The following is a 22,723-nucleotide window of genomic DNA, read 5'->3' as shown; positions in this document are numbered from 1 at the left end:
TGATATGGGCAGCTGTTGAGATCATATCTGGTGGATGGAGTACAATGTCAATCTTCTTATTTAGCAGTATGGGAAGTGTTTCCGAGAAAGTATATTAGACTAGAACTTGAAATGCGATGTATATCTTATAAGGAAGGCGCACACTCAATGAGTCAGGAACAGTATAGAAGCTGCCGAAAGGAAAGGTAAACTACAAAGGACAAGATCATGGCAATTCTGTGCTGACTACTGGACATACAACTCCTTTTAAGGCTGTGGCTTTGGTATTGAACTGCCCAACGTGACGCAATAGAGAAAAATAACATACTACAAAAGAGACCGCTTTCAAGATTTCTATTCTCATTCCATTTGCAAATTAAGTAGCTTACAGCAATTCCCTGCACAATGGGCAACGATACTCGTCAATATTCACCAGTAGAGGACATTTATTATGCCTACAATACGCCGATACTTATCTTAACATTTATCTTTGGATTAACTGGAAATATGATTGCTTTGTGGATCTTCTGTTTTCACGTTAAATCCTGGAGACCAAACACCGTTTATTCACTGTGCCTGGCGATTGCCGACACTCTGCTAATCTGCTGTTTGCCATTTCGAGCCGATTACTACATACGTGGGAAGAACTGGATATTTGGTGACGTTACGTGCCGTCTGAAGATATTCCTGATGTTTCTGAACCGGACAGAGAGCGTTGTTTTCCTTACAGTTATGGCACTTGATCGCTAAAGTGATCCACCCTCACCATAAAGTGAACAAGATCTCTACAAGGACTGCAGTGAAGGTATCACTCGTTCTCTGGTTTCTAACAATGTTAATTTGTTTGCATTTTCTGATAGAACCTCGTACCTTCGAACATAACAACGTAACCAACTGTGAGCCATTTAGCATAGCTCAGTCTCGCAGACTTACAGCATTTTGGACAGATATTATTTTTATTGTTTTCAAGTTTATTTTACCGGCTTCAGTGATCCTGTTCTCCTCGTGCTGTATTACCTGGAGGCTAAAGCAGATGAAATCTGAAATGAGGGTTAAATATCAACGAGCTATGAGGCTTGTGATAGCCGTGACGGTAGTGTTTCTCATCTGCTTCCTACCCACCAATATTGCTGTAATCGCCGTTTTAATTTCAAGCAATTCAAAAGACAGCAAATTATTTGACATCTGTGCTCAGGTGTTCTACAACACGCTGTGCATAACCTATTTGAACAGTGTGCTGGACCCAGTTATTTACTACTTCTCAAGTTCAACATTTAAAGAAACTTTGAACCAAGCTCTTATTTTTCACAAAAGCAGATTATTTGGAGCAGGAAGAAAGCATTCATTGCATCCAGCGCAAGAAATGCAACAAGGCATAGGACCGCAAAGATCTTCAGTCTGCAACACCTTTGATCACTTACGAACGGAGTTAACGGAGAATTTGTGAAGCTCTGCCACTTAGCTGCGCACTTTATTTCAACCAGCTCTTGGAATGTACTGCCACATTTGAAATACTTTTTTTTAAAGTCATGAGGTCTAACTTGAGAAAGATTGCGCTAAGATCAGCCACGGGTAACCAAGATAAGCACGATGTGACTCACTGAACCACATTTTAAAATGCAAAAGACTGCTACCAAAAAATTGAATTTAAGTTTCGCTCATTGAAAACAATTGGTGTCGGTAGCAATGAATTGGAACTTCCTTAATGCGTGAGAGCATCAGTAATCATTCACAGGAAGGCACAATCAACAGAAAATCTTCAGTTGCTGGAAATCCGAGCAACGCAGACAAAATGCTGGAGCAACTTAGCCAGGTTTCGGCCTGAAACGTCGACTGTACTTTTTCCCATGGATGCCTGCCGAGTTCCTGAGTGTGTGTTATTCACAGGAAGTCACCGAGATGGCTTCGGTCTAGGGAATTGGCTTATTAAAGAGGGTATTGCTGGACCAATAGTGAGGAAAGAAGCAAACAGAAATAGTTAAATAATAAATTTAAAAAATGAAAGAAAATATCCTGCCCTGCTGAGTTCCTGAAGCATTTTGTGTGTTATTCACAGGAATTTTCACCGGGATGGCTTCATACTTTGCCAGTGAAGGAGGTAAAATGTGCCTCCTGCACCCAGCTGTTGGCACTAACTGGTGTGCCTCGTACAGTAAGACACATAGCAACTTCCAGCCCGGTTACAGTGGCCACCGTTCCTGCGTTTATTGTGAACCGTCGCGGACCTCCGCTCTCGCTCCCCTTGACTTCGTAAATGCTTTTGAAAAAAGGTCGTTAACAATAAAATCATTTTTGCCGCTGGTCAGCCTTTGGCAACGGAGAGCATTGTTGAAAGGGTCTGGAGCATCTTCCATTGTGGATTAGTGCTATTCTTTGGAACATACAAGGAAGTCAAAGCTGGAGATCTTCAAGCAATTCTTCTCTCAGATGAATGGCCTGGAACTGTCTCAGGATAAAGAGATATCACAGCTGAGATCAGCAGAAATTGTGGACACAAGAGGTACTACAGATGCTGGGAATCTAGAGCGATACACACAACGTGCAGCAGGTCTGGCAGCATCTATGCATGGGGAAAAAACAGTCGACATTTCGTGCCGAGACGTCGACGCTTTCCTCCCATCCAGCGATGCTGCCTGACCTGCTGAGCTCCTCCAGCTTTTAGTGTGCGTTGCTCAGCAGAGATATGTTCACTTAAAAGCACTATGAACTGTTAGTATTTCTCTCCTCAGAAGGGTTTTGCTTGCTTGTATTGGGTACGTACTGGCCAGAGATGCATCGGGAGTGTAGAGACGGGGAAGAAGACTGCTTCGAAAGATGGACCGGAAAGGTGGTCCGTTTTAAACCCTAACCCATTGTTTCACAGTTCTGAGTCAAGTAGGAACTGTTTGTGTAAGAGAATTACAATAGGCCCCAGCTCTATTTTCATATCTAAGCACATCTTTCAGATGTGTTTTGGTGCAAGGTTTTGATTACTGAATGCGAATGAAGCAACCTCTATGGCAATTGCTCAAAGTTCAAAGTACTTTTGTTACCCACGTATGTATTTCATAAGCAACCTTGAGGTTCCTCACCTGACAGGCAGCCACAAACCAAAGAAACCCAAAAGAACCCATTAAAAAAGAATACTGGTAAAACCCCCCAAAATTGTGCCAACAATGAAAGGAAGGAAATAACATTCAAAAGTTAAGTTCACAGAAGTGAGTTCACAGCCATGAGGCCAGTCAACACTGCAGCCCATCCTGGAGCCAGTTACTCTTCTATTCTTTCATTGAGGTACAGCATGGAATAGGCCCTTCTGCCCCTTTGAGCCGTGCTGCCGGGCAATCTCCTGATTTAAGTCTAGCCCAATAGACAATAGACAATAGGTGCAGGAGTAGGCCATTTGGCCCTTCGAGCCAACACCGCCATTCACTGTGATCATGGCTGATCATCCACTATCAGTATCCAGTTCCTGCCTTATCCCCATAACCTTTGATTCCACTATCTTTAAGAGCTCTATCCATCTCTTTTTTGAAAGCATCCAGAGACTTGGCCTCCACAACCTCCTGGGGCAGAGCATTCCATATATCCACCACTCTCTGGATGAAAAAGTTTTTCCTCAACTCCGTTCTAAATGGCCTACCCCTAATTCTTAAACTGTGGCCTCTGGTTCTGGACTCACCCATCAGCGGGAACGTGCTTCCTGCCTGCAACGTGTCCAATCCCTTAATAATCTTATATGTTTCAATAAGATCCTCTCTCAGCCTTCTAAATTCCAGAGTATACAAGCCCAGTCGCTCCGATCTTTCGACATATGACAGTCCTGCCATCCCGGGAATTAACCTTGTGAACCTAGGCTGCAGGACAATTTTCACTGAGCAATTAACCTACTGACTGGTGTGCCTTTGGATTGTGGGAGGAAACCAGAGCAGACAGAGAAAACCCAAGTGGTTAAGGGGAGAATCTGCAAACCTATTAGAGGCAGCAGCAGGAATTGAACCTGTACTGGAAAGCATTGGGCTATCCACTATGCTACCTTAACCTCGGAGATGAGTCAACCTCGCCGCGCAGTGAGCTGAACACCGGCCTGCCCTTTGCCTCCAGCCCCGACACCCTGATCCTTTCAATCTAGCCTGGTGCTTAAATCAGTCGAACATTGGCTCGTTCCTGGCTCCCGGACGTGGGCCCTATCACTTCAATATTATCTCAGTCCTGGGTCTCGCTGCCTTGCCGACCTTTCCAATCTGGCTCAGTGCTTAAGTCGGTCAAACATCAGCTCGTTCCTCACTCTCGAGGCCCAGGCCCCTCTGCCTCCCCTAAATAAGAATGTAGCTAAACTCTGCTTTGTCCACTGAGCTAATAAACTTCAACCTCAAGTAAAACTTGTATTGTGCATAGTTTACAAACTTAATTCACAGATAATTCAGGAAGCAAAGCAGTGAGAGAAAGAGGAAGATGTGCCTGAATGTGTCAATCCATTGGTTTAACCATTAACATGAAAATCATTTAGCATAACTTTCTGGGAAAAGAGAAGTTGCAGAGTATTGGACTATATTTTCCTTTTTCCAGTAGTAGTGTGAACACTCGAGTTGAGTATGTTGTACTCTTAGGGAGTTATTCCCTTAATGGAGAATGCCTGTGCATGACTTTGTTTAACTTGGGGAGGTTGATGTATTATAGGGTCCTTGACAGATTGGAGTTGGCATGGAATGCAAGACGACTTCCTCCCATTGTGATGTGTCATCACCTTTCGCCAGCTCCACCGTTGAGGTCTTGGTTGAATCGCTCTTTGTCTGGAACCCCACCCTTGACCTACCAGGAGGTAAGCTGCAGAAAGCATCGCTCGCAGAACCTCAGGGACCCACAAACCTCTCTGCCACAACAATGCAACAATCTGCAGAGAAGTTTTTCAATAACTATACCTTGGCACCATATGTACTGTATGTTTCAGGTAGACACAAGAGACTGCAGATGCTGACGTCTAAAACTAGAAACAACCAGCTGGATAAACTCAATGGGTCTGGCAGCATCTGTAGAGGATTAATGACATCAACATTTCAGGTTGAACCCTTCACCTGGTCTTATCTTTTAATAGGGGTTTCAGATTTAAAGCATATTGACCAATTTCAGATTTACTTTAGTTAACTGCATCCCATTGCAGTTAAAACTGAAAGGCCAGTCTAGGGAAGTGCTCATTAAAGAGGGTTGTGCTGGACAAATAGTGAGGAAAGAAGCAAACTAAATTATTAAATAATTAATTTTAAAAAGAAAGAAAATATCCTTTTTTTCCCAACTGTCTCTTGAAGTAACCAGGAAAAATGAAGAACTAAATAGAGGACCAGTGTAATTTACAACAGGAAAGAGGTGCTACAAAAACTGATAAATATCTTGTGAAATGTTCCTGTTTGGTTTGCTCAGCTATAATAGAAGGTGCTTATTTACTATAAAGACAACATAAGTCTCCCAATATGTTCAGATTAACTTCAGTTTTCACTGGAGATAAATAGTAGATTTATATATGATTTTTAAATACTTTTATTTTTTTTAGCTTACATCTTTACTGTAAGATCTGCATTCTCGCAATTGCTAAAGTTCTACTGCAGTTTTGACACAGTAATGAATAAATACACCGGTTTAGTTCAGTGTGGCTAATAACTGCTATTTACACAACCAGTTAAAATAGAAAATAATTCTGATAAAATTTCTTTGTTTAATTCTAGACCAAATTATGGAAGTCTTGTGGAATGATTAACCTTTTGCTTCTGTGAAATTGTTTAGCCTAACTTCTAAAATTCTAGCTGACAGCAATCTATATGTTAAATTTTTAATTGATTGATATCTTTATGTTATTCATTTTACTTATATCTTTAATTAAAATGATCAGAAGCTGTGGTTAACTTTTTTGTGAATATTAAAGCAATATAAAGTTTGAGTATGTTGGACTGTCTGTGTGTTTCCATCAAGAAAACCTTCATATTTCTATTCATCAGTTGCAAACACTGCCAGAAGTGAGAAGTGACTTGCAGATGCTGAGATAATACATTTTGTCAAGACCACAATCTGAGATCTGCATGGACTCTGGATCAAAATAGAAATGAAGAGGACCTCAGAACACAATGACAAAAGACATGTTCACAGTGTCACCAGCCACTTATTCCTTACCCTTGCACGTGGCTTAATAAGGGACCGTTAGTATAACAAGGAAACAGAGAATGCAGTCATCTCATTCAGCTTCCAACAGCAACTGCTTTAAAATTCTTGCTTTATCAAACAATGATGGAGCTAGTTTCAAGATACCCTAAGCCAATGTTTATGAACCTTTGCAAGGTATCTAAGTCAACGTTAGTTCTATATTTAGAAACACACCAACAGGAAGTGACATCCAGGTGAATGTGCAGACATTAAGTTGTAATCCAAGTGTTGCCAACTGTGAAAGTGTTACAACAGTGCTGTCTTATTGCGAACCCCAGCAACTAGAATCTGTGGTGATATTTCCAAGAATGTAACAAGATCATAAGAAGTTGGAGCAGAAATTGGCTGCCCAGAGCCTTGCCTTTACCCCTTTGCTCCACAGATGCTGCCTGACCCACTGATTTGCTCCAACAGTTTATTTAATATTCAGCTGCTTGTGCCCAGTTCACCATAACCAATATCATTTTTGATTCTCGATCTCCTTGCATTAATTCCATACGCTTTTACTCTGATTATATTAAATAATCCCTGATAAAAATTTACTCAGACTAAATGAGCCACCACAACCTCTTGGCAAATGAATTCCAAATATTCTCTCTTCTCTGTTGATGCTGCTTTGCCGCTGTTAGTGCGTGCGATGAGGAAGGAGGGCTTTGGAGTGTTCATGGTTTTTCTGTCATTCATTCTTTGGGGATTTCTTCTGTTTCGAGGATGTCTGCAAAGAGTAAGAATTTCAGGTTGTATACTGTAATACATTCTCTGATAATAAATGGAACCATTAAAATTGCCGGGCCTTTAGGCTACGTCCACACTAGACCGGATAATTTTGAAAACGCTGGTTTCACGTAAAAACGACAGGCGTCCACACCAGGCATTTTTGAAAATACCTCTGTCCACATTAAAGCGGGTATTTGGGTGAATTTCCTCCTACTGGGCATGTGCAGGACACACAGAAAACAAGCGAAGAGGAAACGGAATACTTGGTGCGCGTTTGTCCAGTTACAGACTAGAAAAACTTAAAAGGAAATTGCCAACTGAAAGACTTGGTGTGCATTTGTCCAGAAACATTTCCTACAGCCATAGTTTCTTCACCGATGAAAGGGACAACAGCTACAACGAAATGCAATAAAGCATGTTACTGGGCAAAAGTGAAATTTGCTGTTAACTCATTTGTTTGCCTTTACTTTTGCCATGTCTTTGTGTATTATTTTGCTATTATTGTGTATTATTGTGTAACATGTGCAATAGAATGAGTTACTGGGCAAAAGTGACAATTGGATCTATTGAATGTTTGCACAAGCAATACATTAATAAAGCACCTTGTTAAATGTATAAAACATGTCTGCATCAGTGTTATCTTGTATTTCCATACAATCAACACACATCAAAGTTGCTGGTGAACGCAGCAGGCCAGGCAGCATCTCTAGGAAGAGGTACAGTCGACGTTTTGGGCCGAGACCCTTCATCAGGACTAACTGAAAGAAGAGCTAGTAAGAGATTTGAAAGTGGGAGGGGGAGGGAGAGATCCAAAATGATAGGAGAAGACAGGAGGGGGAGGGATGGAGCCAAGAGCTGGACAGGTGATTGGCAAAAGGTATATGAGAGGACTATGAGACAGGAGGCCCAGGGAGAAGGAAAAGGGGGAGGGGGGAGGAAACCCAGAGGATGGGCAAGGGGTATAGTCAGAGGGACAGAGGGAGAAAAAGGAGAGAAAGAGAAAGAATGTCTGTATAAAAATAAATAACGGATGGGGTACGAGGGGGAGGCGGGGCATTAGCGGAAGTTAGAGAAGTCAATGTTCATGCCATCAGGTTGGAGGCTACCCAGACAGAATATAAGGTGTTGTTCCTCCAACCCGAGTGTGGCTTCATCTTTACAGTAGAGGAGGCCGTGGATAGACATATCAGAATGGGAATGCGATGTGGAATTAAAATGTGTGGCCGCTGGGAGATCCTGCTTTCTCTGGCGGACAGTGCGTAGGTGTTCAGCAAAACGATCTCCCAGTCTGCGTCGGGTTTCGCCAATATATAGAAGGCCACATCGGGAGCACCGGACGCAGTATATCACCCCAGCCGACTCACAGGTGAAGTGTCGCCTCACCTGGAAGGACTGTCTGGGGCCCTGAATGGTGGTAAGGGAAGAAGTGTAAGGGCATGTGTAGCACTTGTTCCACTTACAAGGATAAGTGCCAGGAGGAAGATCAGTGGGGAGGGATGGGGGGGAACGAATGGACAAGGGAGTCACATAGGGAGCGATCCCTGTGGAAAGCAGAGGGGGGGGAGTGGGAAAGATGTGCTTAGTGGTGGGATCCTGTTGGAGGTGGCAGAAGTTACAGAGCATAATATGTTGGACCTGGAGGCTGGTGGGGTGGTAGGTGAGGACCAGGGGAACACTATTCCTAGTGGGGTGGTGGGAGGATGGAGTGAGAGCAGATGTGCGTGAAATGGGGGAGATGCATTTGAGAGCGGAGCTGGTGGTGGAGGAAGGGAAACCCCTTTGTTTGAAAAAGGAGGACATCTCCCTCGTCCTGGAATGAAAAGCCTCATCCTGAGAGCAGATGCGGCGGAGACGGAGGAATTGTGAGAAGGGGGTGGCATTTTTGCAAGAGACAGGGTAAGAAGAGAAATATCAAAGTTGCTGGTGAATGCAGCAGGCCAGGCAGCATCTCTAGGAAGAGGCACAGTCGACATTTCAGGCCGAGACCCTGGCGAAGGGTCTCGGCCTGAAACGTCGACTGTGCCTCTTCCTAGGGATGCTGCCTGGCCTGCTGTGTTCACCAGCAACTTTGTTGTGTGTTGCTTGAATTTCCAGCATCTGCAGAATTCCTGTTGTTTGAGAAGAGGAATAGTCCAGATAGCTGTGAGAGTCAGTACGCTTATAGTAGACATCAGTAGATAAGCTGTCTCCAGAGATAGAGACAGAAAGATCTAGAAAAGGGAGGGAGGTGTCGGAAATGGACCAGGTAAACTTGAGGGCAGGGTGAAAGTTGGAGGCAAAGTTAATGAAGTCAACGAGTTCAGCATGACATACAATATTACATTAGGCTGTTACACATCTATCGTCAGATGTTGTTGTCGTGGTGTTGGAGGTTGCGTTCACAACACGAAATGCCGCGCTACCCCCAACATTTGTTCCGGCACGTCATGACAGTGTTTTTAAGATTAGCCGGTTATGCCATGCACACTACAACACCCAACTGGAATTTTCAGATTTAAACACTCTGCAGAGTGTTTTTTGGGGGAGGAAAATGCCGTTTCAGTGTGGGCGGAGGGTCAAAGCAAAGAGAAAAAGCTTTGGTTACGGATTTATCTGGTCTAGTATGTCCTTGGGTTCATACACGTTCTCTGGAAGCATATTCCCAACTGCCAGTCTGTTAAGCCCTTAAGAATGTTGTAAGTTTCAATGAAATCACCTCTCAGTCTTCCAAATTCTAAAGAATATTGGTTCACTCGACTCGTACAGCAAACCCACCAACCCAGCTATCAGTGATTCGAGGTTGTTTAATATCATTTCAAGTACACAAGGGTAACGAGAGCACTATCATTGTTACTCTGGATCTGATGCAGCACAAAAAGGGACAATAGGAAAAAAAACACAATGAACAAATATAAATATATAAGGTAGTTTATATATATATATATATAGATTACATGTCCATAAAGTGAAGTTAGGCACAAGAGTATCTGTACATAAGGTGGCTGACCGGAAATGATAAAGTACTGGTGTGGGGGTGATTGGGTGGATGTGTTGACCAGCCTTACTGTTTGGGGGAAACAACCGTTTTTGATTCTTGTGGTCTTAGCATGGATGCTACGTAGCCTCACCTGTGATGGGAGTGTGGCAAACAATCCATGAACAGGATAGCGTGATCCATCAAGATGTTACTGGCCCTGTTCTGGCTCCTTTATGTACATCTGTCCTCGATGGTGGGTAGGCTGGTGCCGGTGATGCACTGGGGCAGGTTGGACTACCCGTTTTAGAGTCTTCCTGCCCGCTGTGGTGCAGGTTACCGCACCGTGTAGTGATGCAGCTTGTCAGGGTGCTCTCTACTGTGCGTCTGTAGAATGACGTGCGCATTACCATACACACTCCATCTCTCTTCAGCCTCTTCAGAAAGTAAAGGTATCGGTGAGCTCTCCTGATTATGTGGAACCTGTTCTGAGACCATGAGAGGTTGTGCAAGATGGGCACTCCCAGGAGTTTGAAGTTGCTTGTAATTTCCACCGCTGTGCTGCAGGTGTATGTGTGTGCAACATCTTAAAGTAAAGTTTAATGGAATTGAGAGAAACCCAGATACGAAACGTGATTTATTGTCAGTCCATAAATTAGGGCGAGTGTTTGTGAGACTGGTGGGATGGATCTTCTGGCTGCTGGAATCTTCTGGGAACCCAGTCTGCAACTGCATTGTCAGCTTGTGAACTGCCTGGGTTATGTACAGTTGACAGGAATGGGGCCCTGCGTACCATGGAGACAATCTGTGTGTAAAAAAAGTAAAATTTGACCAGATTCAGACATGTGCATATTGGAGATTCAAAATAGCCAAAAGCACTTTATTCACAGAATATATTTTGCTGCCTCAGAAGAAAACTGGAGATATACTTAGAAAGGAGTAACCTGACATGATTCTGGTAAATGGGAGTGGTAGTTTCTGGAAATCTATTAAAAGTGCTAGCATTTGCATGATGGGTTGACTGGCTTTCTCGTGGTGCAGGATTCTGAGAAAGTGCATTGTCCTTAAACCAGATTACCCGATATGCTCTGTTTCCCTTCCACATTCCAAAGATTTACAGATTAGTAGATTAATTGGTTACTTTGAGGAGTACATGGTGGAGTACTTCGCCATGTATTCCACCTGAGCCTGAGGCTCCGGAGGGTTCCTGTATTGTGGAAGATGTCCTGCCTCGTCCCTGTGCCGAAGATGCCGCGCCCCAGCAGCCTCAATGGCTACAGACCGATGGCAGTGACCTCCCACATCATGAAGACCCTGGAGAGACTTGTTCTGCAGCTGCTCCGGCCGATGGTCAGGCCACACTTAGATCCCCTCCAGTTCGCCTACCAGCCCCGACTAGGAGTTGAGGATGCCATCGTCTACCTGCTGAACTGTGTCTACGCCCACCTGGACAAGCCAGCGAGCACTGTGAGGGTCATGTTTTTTGACTTCTCCGGTGCTTTCAACACCATCCGCCCTGCTCGGCTGGGGGAGAAGCTGACAGCGATGCAGGTGGATGCTTCCCTGGTGTTATGGATTCTTGATTACCTGACTGGCAGACCACAGTACGTGTGCTTGCAACACTGTGTGTCCGACAGAGTGATCAGAAGCACTGGGGCTCCACAGGGGACTGTCTTGTCTCCCTTTCTCTTCACCATTTACACCTCGGACTTCAACTACTGCACAGAGTCTTGTCATCTTCAGAAGTTTTCTGATGACTCTGCCATATTTGGATGCATCAGCAAGGGAGATGAGGCTGAGTACAGGGCTACGGTAGGAAACTTTGTCACATGGTGTGAGCAAAATTATCTGCAGCTTAATGTGAAACAGACTAAGGAGCTGGTGGTAGACCTGAGGAGAGCTAAGGTACTGGTGACCCCTGTTTCCATCCAGGGGGTCAGGGTGGATATGGTGGAGGATTACAAATACCTGGGGATATGAATTGACAATAAACTGGACTGGTCTAAGAACACTGAGGCTGTCTACAAGAAGGGTCAGAGCCGTCTCTATTTCCTGAGGAGACTGAGGTCCTTTAACATCTGCCGGACGATGCTGAAGCTGTTCTACGAGCCTGTGATGGCCAGTGCGACCATGTTTGCTGTTGTGTGCTGGGGCAGCAGGCTGAGGGTAGCAGACACCAAAAGAATCAACAAACTCATTCGTAAGGCCAGTGATGTTGTGGGGATGGAACTGGACTCTCTGACGGTGGTGTCTGAAAAGAGGATGCTGTCCAAGTTGCATGCCATCTTGGACAATGTCTCCCATCCACTACATAATGTACTGGTTGAGCACAGGAGTACATTCAGCCAGAGACTCATTCCACTGAGATGCAACACAGAGTGTCATAGGAAGTCATTCCTGCCTGTGGCCATCAAAGTTTACAACTCCTCCTTTGGAGGGTCAGACACCCTGAGCCAATAGGCTGGTCCTGGACTTATTTCATAATTTACTGGCATAATTTACATATTACTATTTAACTATTTATGGTTTTATTACTATTTATTATTTATGGTGCAACTGTAACGAAAACCAATTTCCCCCGGGATCAATAAAGATGACTATGACTATGACTATGACTATTGCTGTCACTGGGCGGTGCCAGCTGGTCAGGCTGGAAGAGTCTGTTACCGTACTGTATCACTAAATAAAATAAAATTAAAAAGGTATTAGAGAATATTCAGGGGCAGGGAATGAAACCATTATAATAATGTCCTGGACTCTGGGCATGATATGGAGGATGATTAGATTGCTGTCACAGGTTAAGAGAGTTGAATTCCTGCCTGCACAGATATTTGTATTTGTGAATTGTAGGAACCTCAAGTTCAATGTAGATATCATTTATTGCACTTGACATCCCACTGAAGGCAGCAACTACTAAAAGTAAATCTCTCACTCAGCTGAGTTTCTATAGTTCCAAAACTGGAATGGGTTAAAACGTTACAGTGGGCATCCTTCAATTCTTCAGCAGCTGCAGTACTTCCTGACAGGGGTTACATGGTTACCCTCCAGCGATCTGACAATGATGATGATCGTCACCATGGAGAAAGTCGCACAGGCAAAGTTCAAAAGTTCAAAGTTCAAAGCAGATTTATTATCAAAGTACATCCAGCAGCAGCTCCTAACAAACTGCATTAGGGAACTGGATGACCTCCGGATCATTCGAGAGAATGAAGAGATTATAGATAGTAGCTTCAGGGAGATAGTTATGCCAAAGGAGCAGCACACAAGTAATTGGGTTACTGTCAGGCGAGGGAAGGGGAAAGGGCAGGCAGAGCAGGGTTCCCCTGTGGCCATTCCCCTCAACAACAAGTATACTGCATTGGATACTATCAGTGGGGATGACTTACCTGGGACAAGCTGCAGCAGCCGGATCTCTGGCACTGACTCTGGTTCTGCAGTGCAGAAGGGAGGGTGGAAGAAGAGGAGAGCGGTAGTGATAGGGGACTCGATAGTTAGAGGTACAGAAAGGAGGTTCTGTGGTCGTGACAGAGACTCCCGGATGGTTTGTTACCTCCCGGGTGCCAGGGTCAGGGATGTCTCTGATCATGTGCACAGCATTCTGAAGTGGGAGGGTGATCAGCCAGATGTCATGGTACACATCGGTACCAATGACGTAGGAAGAAAGAGTGAGGAAGTCCTGAATAGTGAGTATAGAGAGCTTGGTAGGAAGTTAAAAAGCAGGACACTGAGGGTGGTAATCTCAGGATTGCTAGCTGTGCCACGTGCCAGTGAGGGTAAGAATAGAATGCTCTGGTGGATGAACAAGTGGCTGGGGAACTGGTGTAGGGGGCAGGGTTTCAGATTTCAGGATCATTGGGACCTCTTCTGGGGCAGGTGGGACCTGTACAAGAGAGACGGGTTACACCTGAACTACAAGGGGACCAATATCCTTGCAGGGGGGTTTGTTAGTGCTTTTGGGGAGGGTTTAAACTAGATTTGCAGCGGGGGTGGGAACCAGAGTGCCAGAGCAGATAGTGGAGTGGGGTTGAAAATAAATGTTAAAACTTCATGCAAAGTCACAAATAGAAGGGTTGTGTGCGGTGGTAATAATCCTCTGAGGTGTGTCTATTTCAATGCAAGGAGTATTGTGGGGAAGGCTGACGAGTTGAGGGCGTGGATTGACACAAGGAATTACAACATTATAGCCATTAGTGAAACTTGGCTATAGGAGGGGCAGGACTGGCAGCTTAATGTTTCAGGGTTCCGATGTTTCAGACGTGATAGAGGCAGAGGAATGAAGGGTGGGGGGGGGCGGGTGGCATTGCTAGTCAGGGAAAATGTTACAGCAGTGCTCAGGGAGGACAGATTAAAGGGCTTGTCTACCGAGGCCATATGGGTGGAGCTGAGAAACAGGAAAGGTATGACCACATTTAATGGGGTTGTATTGTAGACCACCCAATAGTCAGCGAGAATTGGAGAAGCAAATCTGCAGAAAAATAGCAGACAACTGCAGGAAACAAAGTTGTGATAGTAGGGGATTTTAATTTTCCACATATTGATTGGGATTCTCATACTGTTAAAGGTCTAGACGGGTTAAAGTTTGTAAAATGTGTTCAGGAAAGTTTTCTAAATCAATATATAGAGGTACCAACTAGAGAGGATGCAATATTGGATCTCCTATTAGGAAACGAGTTAGGACAAGTGACGGAAGTGTGTGTAGGGGAACACTTTGGTTCCAGTGATCATAACACCATTAGTTTCAACTTGATCATGGATAGAGATAGATCTGGTCCTTGGGTTGAGGTTCTAAACTGGGAAAAGGCCAAATTTGAAGAAATGAGAAAGGATCTAAAAAGCGTGGATTGGGACAGGTTGTTCTCTGGCAAGGATGTGATTGGTAAGTGGGAGGGCTTCAAAGAAGAAATTTTGAGAGTGCAGAGTTTGTATGTTCCTGTCAGGATTAAAGGCAAAGTGAATAGGCATAAGGAACCTTGGTTCTCAAGTGATATTGGAACTCTGATAAAGAAGAAGAGAGAGATTTATGACATGTATAGGAAACAGGGAGCAAATAAGGTGCCTGAGGAGTATAAAAAGTGCAAAAAATACTTATGAAAGAAATCAGGAGGGCTAAAAGAAGACATGAGGTTGCTTTGGCAGTCAAGGTGAAGGATGATCCAAAGAGCTTCTACAGGTATATTAAGAGCAAAAGGATAGTAAGGGATAAAATTGGTCCTTTTGAAATCAGAGTGGTCGGCTATGTATGGAACCAAAAGAAATGGGGGAGATCTTAAATGGGTTCTTTTGCGTCTGTATTTACTAAGGAAACTGGCATGGAGTCAATGAAAATAAGGCAAACAAGTAGTGAGGTCATGGAATCTATACAGATTGAGAAAGAGGAGGTGCTGGCTATCTTGAGGCAAATCAGAATAGATAAATCCCCAGGACCCGACGGGTATTCCCTTGGACCTTGAAGGAGACTACTGTTGAAATTGCAGGGGCCCTGGCTGTCATGGTCCGGATCGGGATCCCTTTAAATTTACCTTGTTTATGTTACGATCCAGACTGCTGACTCCCTGTTTTTTAGTGTCCCTCGGCTTTAGTGATTAGAGGCAATTAACACTCGGCTGAACCGGTAGTTTATAGTCTCCGGCTTTCAGCCGTTCGGCGCGGGAGCGTCTGCAAAGTCATCAAAGGTACGGTGTGCCGATGTCATCTGGCCGGAGCAAGCCTAGTCTCTGCTGAAGCGGGTGCCGGTAATTCACCCTTCCTCACCGGAGCAACCCTGTCCAGTTACCTCGCCAAAGCGAGCCTGCAAAGTTTCCTCATCAAGGTGGGTCCGTCAGTTAACCCGCCGGAGAGAATCAGGAGCCACTGTTTACTGTTCCTGGGCCGAGTCGAGAGCTTGCCACTACCTGGAGGCTCCAAGTCAAGTCCTGGCCCTGGCGGCATCCAAGTACCTAGTCAAGTCCTGGCCCTGGCGGTCTGTGATTCCTGTCCTACCCCCCGTCTGAATCCCTTCTCTGCCCCTCTCGCCTCTTGCCCTCGTCTGTAGCCCTCGCCTGCACTTCAGTCTAGTTCTATTGCCGGAGCTAGATAGGTACTGTCTGGTGTTCTTTCGTGTTTGTCTTGTCTTGTCTTGTCCTTGCCTCCATGGGGTAGGTCTGGCCGTCTTGCCGTTGCCCCGTGGGGAGTCATGTCTTGTCTTGTCTTGTCTTCGCCTCCGTGGGGTAAGTCATGCCATCTTGCCGTTGCCCCACGGGGGGTCATGAGTCCCGGCCCTATGTCCTGTACCCAAGGAGGGGTCCCGGCTCTCTGTTCTCTGTGTGAGTCCCGGCCCTATGTCCTGTACCCAAGGAGGGGTCCCGACTCTGTGTTCTGTGCCTGTGTCCATGGTTCCATGTACCTGCTGTCCGAAGACCAAGGCTCTGTTTTCCATGTTCCCCCTCTTCCTAGCCCATGTCATGTCCATGCCTGGTTCTGGGGTCCAAGCCCGAGGCAAGACCCAGGTACTGGGTCCTTGCCCAGTCTCGGGCTCGGAGTCCATACCCTAGACTCTTCATGTCTCCTCTAGTTCTGGGAGCCGATCCCAAGTCCTAGCCCAGACCCTTGGTCCCAGCCTAGTTGTAGTCCTCAGTCCGCTATTCCTACTCCTGCCTTGCTCTCCTGGTTTCGAACAATAAACTAAATTTAATTAACCTCACAAGATGTGTCTTGCATTTGGGTCCACCCTTGCTCCCAATGCCCCCGCCCTTGTGACACTGGCAGATATATTTAAAATGTCGGTATCTGCGGGTGAGGTGCCGGAGGATTGGAGGATAGCTCATGTTGTTCCGTTATTTTAAAAAGGCTTTAAAAGTAATCTGGAAAATTATAGGTTGGTAAGTTTGACGTCGGTAGTAGGCAAATTATTGGAAGGAGTACTGAGAGATAGGATCTACAAGTATTTGGATAGACAGGGACTTATTAGGGAGAGTCAACATGGCTTTGTGCGTGGTAGGTCATGTTTAACCAATCTATTAGAGTTTTTCGAGGAGGGTACCAGTAAAGTGTCACACTGGGGTGCTGGGATCGGACCCAAATGCGAGACACAGACACTGAAGTACAAAGAACAGGACTTGACTAGAGTAGGGACGTGACAGGATACAGGCAAGGAGCAGGGACAAGAATGCAGACATGGGCTAGGACATGGACAAGACAGGGAACCCAGACAAGGAACTGTGCACTAGGAGCTTGAGCTTGGGCTCCGAGCCAGAGACTGGACAAGGAACCTAGAACCTAGGTCTTGCCTCAGGCTCGGGCCCCAGAACCAGGCAAGGACATGACGTGACTACAGGACAGGACGTGGCTGGGGTCTAGAGGCCTGAGCTTGGAGACAGGCTGGGGTCTTTGCAGTTGAGACTTGAGGCTGGGGCCTTGGGCCTTGAGCTTGGCTGCAGGCTGGGGCCTTGGGCCTTGAGCTTGGGTTCTTAGAGCTTGGCTTGGGATCTTCGAGGCTTAGGTTCTTGGAGCTCGGCTTGGGATCTTCAAGGCTTGGGTTCTTGGAGCAACTCCTGAGCAGGTCGTGGAACTTCACCCCACGGAGGCAAAGACAGGGAGGTACGGACCCAACCGCAGGGTAACGGCAAACGGCCTGCTTACCCGACAGAGGCAAGGGACAGGGAGGGACGGACCCAACTGCAGGGTAACAGCAATCAGCCTGGCTTACCCAACGGAGGCAATGGGCAGGAAAGGAGCTCAATCCGGGGTGGCTCTGAGTCTCGGGGCAGCCAGCAACCTTGCCTGGCTACAGAAACAGCCAAATCCATACCACGATGACTGCTCTGACGGGTGGCAACAAAGCTTCATGAAGCAGTGGTCCTCCAACCAGGCCTAGAGATCACAAATGGTTTCACTAGTCTTCTATCAGCAGGTTGCTCCAAGGGGGACTGACGAGACAAACCAGCTGCTCACACTCAATCCCAAGGCCACTTATATTCCAAGCCCCAAGATGGGAATCAGGTGCCTATGATTAATTCAACCAAACGAGGGACAGCTGAAAGACCCAGAGTCCTGAGTACACGGACCAGACCGTGACAGAAAGTGTATGAAGGGTAGGCAGTGGATGTTGTCTACATGGACTTCAGTAAGGCCTTTGACAAGGTTCCGCATGGGAGGTTAGTTAGGAAGATTCAGCCGCTAGATATACATGGAAAGGTAGTAAATTGAATTAGACATTGGCTCAATGGAAGAAGCCAGGGGAGAGGTAGTGGAGGATTGCTTCTCTGAGTGGAGGCCTGTGACTAGTGGTGTGCAACAGGGATCGGTGCTGGGTCCATTGTTATTTGTCATCTATATCAATGATCTGGGTGACAATGTGGTAAATTGGATCAACAAATTTGCTGATGATACAAAGATTGGAGGTGTGGTGGACAGTGAGGAAGGTTTTCAAAGCTTGCAGAGGGATTTGGACCAGCTGGAAAAATGGGCTGAAAAATGGCAGATGGAGTTTAATACAGACAAGTGTGAGGTATTGCACTTTGGAAGGACAAACCAAGGTAGAACATACAAGGTAAATGGTAGGGCACTGAGGAGTGCAGTAGAACAAAGGGGCCTGGGAATACAGATACAAAATTCCCTAAAAGTGATGGCACAGGTAGATAGGGTGGTAAAGAGAGCTTTTGGTACATTGGCCTTTATAAATCAAAGTATTGAGTATGAAAGTTGGAATGTTATGGTGAGGTTGTATAAAGTATTGGTGAGGCTGAATTTGGAGTACTGTGTACAGTTCTGGTCACCAAATTACAGGAAGGATATTAATAAGGTTGAAAGAATGCGGAGAAGGTTTACAAGGATGTTGCCGGGACTTGAGAAACTCAGCTACAGAGAAAGGTTGAATAGGTTAGGACTTTATTCCCTGGAGCGTAGAAGAATGAGGGGAGATTTGATAGAGGTATATAAAATTATGATGAGGATAGATAGAGTGAATGCAAGCAGGCTTTTTCCACTGAGGCAAGGGGAGAAAAAAACCAGAGAATATGGGTTAAGGGTGAAGGTGGGAAAGTTTAAAGGGAACATTAGGGGGGGCTTCTTCACACAGAGAGTGGTGGGAGTGTGGAATGAGCTGCCAGATGAAGTGGTAAATGCGGGCTCACTTTTAACATTTAAGAAAAACTTGGACAGGTACATGGACGAGAGGTGTATGGAGGGATATGGTCCAGGTGCAGGTCAGTGGGACTAGGCAGAAAAATAGTTCGGCACAGCCAAGAAGGGCCAAAAGGCCTGTTTCTGTGCTGTAATGTTCTATGGTTCTATGGTTCTATATCACCATATACAATCCTGAAATTCATTTTTTTGCAGGCGTACTCACTAAATCCAGAATAGAATAATAACCATAATAGAATCAATGAAAGACCAAACCAACTTCAACCATTTCAACCAGTGTGCGAAAGATAACAAACTGTGCAAATACAAAAAGAAAGAAATAATAATGATAATAAACAAGTAAGTAACAACTGTGAAGAACAAGAGATGAAGAGTCCTTGAAAGTGAGTCCATAGGTTGTGCGAATATTTCAACGATGGGTCTGGTGAAATTGAGTGAAGCTATTCCATTTGGTTCAAGAGCCTGACGGTTGAGGGGTAATAGCTATTTGTTAACCTGCTCGGGTGAGTGCTGAGGCTTCTGTACCTTCTTTCTGATGGCAGCAGTGAGAGGTGTGATTTTGAATCATCTTGCATCGACTTCAACACTCTGTCAATTGCGGCAAGTCTTGGATTAACTGTTTCATCTAGAAGTTTCTTCATTAGTTCCATAGTTGTCAGAACTTCCTTCGATGTTCCAGAATCACCATCTCTTTTTCCGTTCCGGCCAGGACCTTCTCCATTTTTAACTTCTCGACCTCTGGTAAACATTTTCTGTAAGTAAAAGTCAAAGTTCAATGATATATTTGTAATATAAATCGTTTAGTGTAGGTATAGGTGAAGTAAATAAGAGTGGTTACATGTAAAAAAGTAAAGGGTATGGAGCGACGCCAAAGTACAGCTCACTCCATGGGCCCCCTGTTGGAAAATCATTCAGACATGAAATCGATCAACAACAAGCTAGAATCCAGGAACTAGATGAAGATGGCCGCAAAAGGGATCGAAAAATTGAAGCTCTTGAAAAAAATTTAACTTCGGTTGCTCAACAGCTGGAGCGGTGCCAAGCTAAGACTATCGATCTTGAAAATCGCTCTCGACGACAGAATTTGCGAATAACCGGTTTCCTTGAAGATGTCGAGACGGGAGATCCTACTAAACATTTCTCTAAATTGCTAATGAATGTGTTCGGTCCCGATATATTGGAGAAGCCCCCACTATTACATCGCGCACACCGTACTTTTCATTTTAAACCGGAGAAGTTGGCCAGTAATATGATCGAACGTTTGATGTTCTTCTTTGAAATATGAGTAAGAAGGAACTATTCGATGCTTGTAATCGTTGTAAGCTTTTTCTTACCATTATAATAACGTTTCTGTTTATTTCTCTGAATATGGGTGGTATTTCTTATGATAACATATTTCTTTTGGGTTGCCTTCTGGAAAGATGGGGTTAGAATTAGTCTTAGATTTAGCACTGGCCACTGTCTGGCTTTTTTCTGGGTTTTTGTGGGAGGAGGGTGGTATTCTTGCTCTTATTATCAATTTATTTTTTCTTTTTAAACGAGCTGACCTGAAATTACCAAAATGTCCGAAATGTTGTAACTTCCGGTTCCTCTTTGAACCTTTTTTTCCTCTTCCAGGGTCATGAGTTTGTACTCTGGTTAACCCTTCACATACCTTATCCTCGAGCTCATTACGATGGATAGGATTATTAATTTGGTTTCTTGGAATACAAATGGTTTAAATCACCCGAATAAACGGAAGGACATTTTTAAAGTATTCAATAGGTTGAATGCTCACATTATCTTTGTACAAGAAACTCATATCCGGAAAGAAGATAATTAGCATTTTTTTAGATTCTGGAAGGAAGAACAATACCACTCGAATTCACAGGCCAAAGTACAAGGCATTTCTATTTTTATAGATCCGTCAATTTCATTTCTGTACCATGAGAAGATTTCAGACCTGAATGGCAGATTTTTGTTAATTACTGGTTTGTTATTTAGCAAAAAAGTTGTTATGCTTAATGTTTAGGCCCCAAATGTGGATTGTCCCGATTATTTAAAGAATCTCTTTACATCTCTTCCTAATTTAAATGACTATATGTTGATTATGGGTGGAGATTTCAATTGTTGTTTAAATCTTTTGATGGATAGATCCATGTCCAATCAAGTACTTCCGAATAAATCGGCTACCTTTATTAACTCTTTTATGACTGACTCTGGAATCTCAGAAATTTGGAGATTATTGTATCCAAATGAGAAAGAGTTCTCATTTTTTTCACATGTATATCATCACTACTCAAGAATTGACTATTTTTTATCGACTCTTGATTAATTCCTCTTGTTACTTGTTGCGAATATGATTCCATTGCTGTTTCTGATCATGCACTGTTGAAATTATCTATTAAGTCAAGGGATATATTTACTAATTCTAGACAATGGCAATTTAGTACCACTTTGCTTCAAGACTCAGATTTTGTCAGGTTTATTGAGGAACAAATTATTTTTTTCTTCACAACAAATTCTACAGAGGATATTTCCAGTGGGACATTATGGGATACTTTCAAAGGATATATTCGTGGACATATTATTTCATATAGTGCTGGATTAAAAAAGTGAACTAATAATGAAATACTTAAACTGGTTGACAAGATTAAAGAAATTGATAAGAAATATTCTATAGCCCCTAATCAGGAGCTTTATAAACAGAGAGTTGAACTTCAAATGGAACATAATCTCTTACTATCATCTTCGATTGAAAGTCAATTAATCAAAACTAAGAGTCAATTCTATATACATGGTGATAAAACTGGGAAACTATTGTCCAATCAATTGAAATCGGCCTCAGCTAAACGATAGATTCTTAAGATTCGTAAACAAGATGGCACTCTGACGGTTGACCATGACGAGATAAATAAATCCTTTCAAGAATTTTATACCTCCTTATATCAATCAGAATTTCCTGATGACTCCACTATAATGCATGAATTTTTAAAGAAATTGAATATTCCAAAATTATCACTTAATGAATGTTCAAAACTAAACATACCTATTAAAGTAGAGGAAATAAAAAATGCTATTCTTTTGATGATTTCAGGTAAAGCACCTGGCCCAGACAGATATACAGTAGAATTTTTTAAATTTTTCTCTACTACACTGACTCCTTGGCTATGTAGAATTTTTAGGGATGCAGTATTTATAGGTAAATTACCACAATCTTCTTATTGAGCTTCTATTTCCCTAATTCTTATAAAAGATAAAGATCCCACTGAATGTGCATCTTACAGGCCTATATCTTTGCTGAATGTGGATTCTAAGATTTTTCTAAAATATTGGCAGTGAGATTGGAGAAGGTATTACCTCAAATGATTTCTGCTGATCAGACTAGATTTATTAAAAATCATTACTCTTCTTTTAATATTAGGAGATTAATGAATATTGTTTATACTCCCTCACCCAGAATTCCAGAATGTGTTATTTCATTGGATGCTGAGAAAGCTTTTGACAGAGTTGAATGGACATATGTATTTAATAACCTTGAGAAATTTAATTTTAGTTTGATATTTATATCTTGGATTAAACTGATATATCTCACTCCTTTGGCTTCGGTATTTACTAATAATCAAAGATCTCCTCTTTTTCATCTATTCCGTGGTACTAGGCAGGGTTGTCCTCTTAGTCCACTACTATTTGATATTGCTTTGGAACCGCTAGCTATTGCTATTCGTGACTCCCCTAATATATTAGGCATTACCCGTGGAAATGAGACTCATAAATTATCACTATATGCAGATGATTTACTAT

General features: G+C 43.7%; 1 pseudogene; it reads left to right on the top strand.

The window, feature by feature from the left end:
• The first annotated feature begins 383 nt into the window (after positions 1 to 383).
• LOC140190716 (hydroxycarboxylic acid receptor 2-like) lies at positions 384 to 20,225 on the top strand (annotated as a pseudogene).
• Positions 20,226 to 22,723: the final 2,498 nt, after the last annotated feature.

Source organism: Mobula birostris, chromosome 31 (genome assembly GCF_030028105.1).
Source record: "Mobula birostris isolate sMobBir1 chromosome 31, sMobBir1.hap1, whole genome shotgun sequence".
Lineage (NCBI taxonomy): Eukaryota > Metazoa > Chordata > Chondrichthyes > Myliobatiformes > Myliobatidae > Mobula > Mobula birostris.
This window is presented reverse-complemented; position numbering and strand designations above follow the sequence as displayed.